This window comes from Chiloscyllium plagiosum, chromosome 51, assembly GCF_004010195.1.
Source record: "Chiloscyllium plagiosum isolate BGI_BamShark_2017 chromosome 51, ASM401019v2, whole genome shotgun sequence".
In the NCBI taxonomy this organism is placed as follows: Eukaryota; Metazoa; Chordata; class Chondrichthyes; order Orectolobiformes; family Hemiscylliidae; genus Chiloscyllium; species Chiloscyllium plagiosum.
The window spans coordinates 3,136,165-3,140,633 of NC_057760.1; the positions used below are offsets into that span (position 1 = coordinate 3,136,165).

General features: G+C 44.5%; 1 protein-coding gene across 1 annotated transcript in view; it reads left to right on the top strand.

The window, feature by feature from the left end:
• LOC122544769 (myotubularin-related protein 10-like) overlaps nt 1-4,469 on the top strand; it is a 19,921-nt gene that overhangs the window by 9,411 nt on the left and 6,041 nt on the right. The gene's annotated exons all lie outside the window — the stretch shown is intronic.

Below are 4,469 nucleotides of genomic sequence, written 5' to 3' on the forward strand. Positions count from 1 at the left end.
TAATTGGCCTTGGCCCAGTTTAGTACTCTTCCCTTAGGACCACTCTCTTCTTTATCTATGAGTATTCTAAAACTTACAGAATTGTGGACACTGTTCCCAAAGAAATCCCCCACCGCAACTTCAATCGCCTGTCCTGGCTCGTTCCCCAATACTAGGTCCAATATGGCCCCTCCCCTCATCGGACTGTTAACATACTGCTCTAGAAAACTCTCCTGGACGCTTCTTACAAATTCTACCCCATCTAGACCTCTGACGTTAAGTGTATCCCAGTCAATGTTGGGAAAATTAAAGTCTCCCATCCCCACTACACTATTGCCTCTACATCTTTCCATAATCTGTTTACCTATTTGTTCTTCTACCTCACGCTCACTGTTGGGAAGCCTGTAATACAGCCCCAAAGTGTGACTGTACCTTTCTTATTTCTCAGCTCCACCCATTATGCCTCACTACCCAAGACCTCCATAGTGTGCTCCTTTAGCACAGCCGTGATATCGTCCTTAACCAGCAATGCACCCCCCACCCCTTTCACTTCCCTCCCTGTCCTGTCTGAAGCGTCTGTATCCTGGAACATTTAATTGCCAATCATTATGCCCTTCCTTCAACCAAGTCTCTGTGATTGCAATAACATCATACTCCCAGGCACCAATCCAAGCCCTAAGTTCACCTGCCTTACACACTGTACTCCTTGCATTAAAGTAGATGCATTTCATCCCACCAGCTTTTTTGCGCTCATCTGCTCTCTGCCTACTCTTCCCTTTATTAATGCTATCTCTATGATTCTTACAGTCTCCAGTCTCCACCTCCCTGCTTACTTGTTTACTGTTCTGGTTCCCAGCCCCCTGCAACATTAGTTTAAAAATTCCCCAACAGCAGTAGCAAAAACTCTCCCAAGGACGTTGGTTCCGGTCTGGTTCAGATGTAGACCGTCCATTTTGTAATAATCCCACCTTCTCCAGAACCGGTCCCAATATCAATCAGATTTGAACCCCTTCCTCCTACACCATTTCTCAAGCCACGTGTTCATCCTGCCTATTTTAACATTTGTATGCTGAGTAGCACGTGGCACTGGTAGTAATCCCGAGATCACTACATTTGAGGTCCTTCTCTTTAACTTCTCTCCGAGCTCCCTGAATTCTTCTTTCAGGACCTCATCTCATTTCCTACTTATACCATTTTTAAAATTTTCCCATGTCCGATGTCTAGCGATACATTAATTCAACAGCAAAGGCAATAACTGCTAACTATCTCAGTTGGCAGTGTTGTTGTTTTGATTTTCTTTTCTCCAAAAGTTCCAAAACAATGCAACAGCATATAAAACAGTTGAGAACAAAGGCAAGTCAAAACAGCCAGGGCAGGCAGGGACGCCCTCATCCAGGTCATTAGATTAGATTAGATTACTTACAGTGTGGAAACAGGCCCTTCGGCCCAACAAGTCCACACCGACCCACCAAAGCGCAACCCACCCAGACCTATTCCCCTCTTCACCTAACACTACGGGCAATTTAGCATGGCCAATTCACCTGACCTGCACATTTGTTTTTTGGATTGTGGGAGGAAACCGGAGCACTCAGAGGAAACGCACGCAGACACGGGGAGAATGTGCAAACTCCACACAGAGAGTCGCCTGAGGCGGGAATTGAACCCAGGTCTCTGGCGCTGTGAGGCAGCAGTGCTAACCACTGTGCCACTGTGCCACCCAAACATATAAACATGACAAACAGCAGTGGACCCAAAATAGATCCTTGCGGTACACCATTCACAACTGAACTCCAGGATGAACATTTCCATCAATCACCATCCTCTGTCTTTTTTCATCTAGCCAATTTCTGATCCAAACAGCTAAATCACCTCAATCCCATGCCTCTGTATTTTGTGCAATAGCCTACCATGAGGAACCTTTTCAAACACCTTACTGAAATCCACATACGCCACATCAACTGCTTTACCCTCATCCACCTGTTTGGTCACTTTCTCAAAGAACTCAATAAAGTTTGTGAGGCACATACTACTCTTCACAAAACCGTGTTGACGAACCCTAATCAACTTATTCCTTTCTTGGTGCTTATAAATCCTATCTCTTATAATATTTTCCAATATGTTTACCCACAACCGAAGTAAGGCTCGCTGTCCTATAATTACCAGGATTGTCTTTACTGCCCTCTTTAACAAGGGAACAACATTTGCTATCCTCTAGTCTTCTGGCACTATTCTTGTAGACAACGACGACGTAAAGATCAACGTCAAAGGCTCTGCAATCTCCTCCCTGGCTTCCCAGAGATTCTTAAGATAAATCCCAGCCGGCCCAGAGGACTTATCTATTTTCACACTTTCCAGAATTACTAACACCTCTTCCTGTGAACCTCAATCCCGTTTAGTCTAGTACCTGTATTTCAGTATTTTCCTCGACAGCATTGACTATTACCAGTGTGAATACTGACGAAAAATATTTATTTAGCACTTCTCCTATCTCCTCGGACTCCACACACAACTTCCCACTACTGTCCTTGATCGGCCCCAATTTTACTCTCGTCATTCTTTATTTCCTGCTGTAGGATTTTTAAAGTCATATCTGCCAATGACTTCTCATGTCCCCTCGTGGCTCTTCTTAGTTCTCTGTTTTGATCTTTCCTGGCTAGCTTGTAACTCTCAAGCACCCTGACTGAGCCTTCATGTTTCATCCTATCAGAGGCCTTCTTCCTCTTGACGAACGATTCAACTACTCCCTCATTCGACCATTCTATGCATCCTAAATCTTGCATAATCGCATCATAATTGCCTTTCCTCCAATTATAACTTTTGCCCTGTTGTAAGTACCTATCCCTTTCCATCGCTAAAATAAACATAACCAAATGTGGTTACTATCCCCAAAGTGCTCAGCTACCTCCAAATCTAATGCCTGGCCAGGTTCATTACCCAGTACCAAATCCGATATGGCCTCGCCCCTTGTTGGCCTGTCTGCCCTCCTACATTCATTGGACAAAAACTGACCCATCTAAAATACTAAAACTATAGTATTTCCAGTCAATATATGGAAGGTTAGAGTGCCCCATAACAACTACCTGGTACTTTCACTCCTATCCAGAATCATCTTTGCTATCCTTTCCTCTACATCACTCGAACTATTCGGAGGCCTATAGAAAACTCCCAACAGGATGATCTCTCCTTTCCTGTTTCTAACCTCAGCCTATACTACATCAGACGAGTCCTCAAATCTCCTTTCTGCCACTGTAATACTATCCTTGACTAACAATGCCACACCTTCCAGTCTTTTACCATTTTCTCTGTTCCTACTGAAACATCTAAATCCTGGAACCTGCAACAACCATTCCTGTCCCTGCTCCATCCATGTCTCCATTCCATCGCTAAAATAAACATAACCAAATGTGGTTACTATCCCCAAAGTGCTCAGCTACCTCCAAATCTAATGCCTGGCCAGGTTCATTACCCAGTACCAAATCCAATATGGCCTCGCCCCTTGTTGGCCTGTCTGCCCTCCTGCATACATTGGACAAAAACTGACCCATCTAAAATACTAAAACTATAGTATTTCCAGTCAATATATGGAAGGTTAGAGTGCCCCATAACAACTACCTGGTACTTTCACTCCTATCCAGAATCATCTTTGCTATCTTTTCCTCTAAATCACTGGAACTATTCAGAGGCCTATAGAAAACTCCCAACAGGATGACCTCTCCTTTCCTGTTTCTAACCTCAGCCTATACTACATCAGTAGACGAGTCCTCAAATCTCCTTTCTGCCACTGTAATACTATCCTTGACTAACAATGCCACACCTTCCAGTCTTTTAACATTTTCTCTGTTCCTACTGAAACATCTAAATCCTGGAACCTGCAACAACCAATCCTGTCCCTGCTCCATCCATGTCTCCAAAATGGCCACAACATCGAAGTCCCAGGTACCAAGCCATGCTGCAAGTTCACCCACCTTAGTCCGGATGCTCCTGGAATTGAAGTAGACACACTTCAAACCACATTCCTACTTGCCAGTGTACTCTTGCGACCTTGAAACCTTATTTCTGACCTCATTAATCTCAACCTCCTGGACACTGGAACTACAATTTAGGTTCCCATCCCCCTGCTAAATTAGTTTAAACCCTCTCAAACAGCATTAGCAAATCTCCCACCCCAGGATATTGGTACCCCTCCTGTTTGTAGAGGTCCCACCTACCCCAGAATGAGCCCCAATTATCTAGGTATCCGAAACCCTCTATCCTGCACCATCCCTGTAGCCACATGTTCAACTCCTCTCTCTCCCTATTCCTCACCTCACTAGCACATGGCAACAAACCAGGGATAACAACTCTGTTTGTTCTAGCTTCCACCTTAGCTCCCTGAATTTCTGCCTTCAGTCCCCATCCTTTTCCTACCTGTGTCATTGGTTCCAATGTGAACCACGACTTGGGGCTGCTCCCCCTACACCTCAAGGATCCGAAAACACGATCTGAGATAT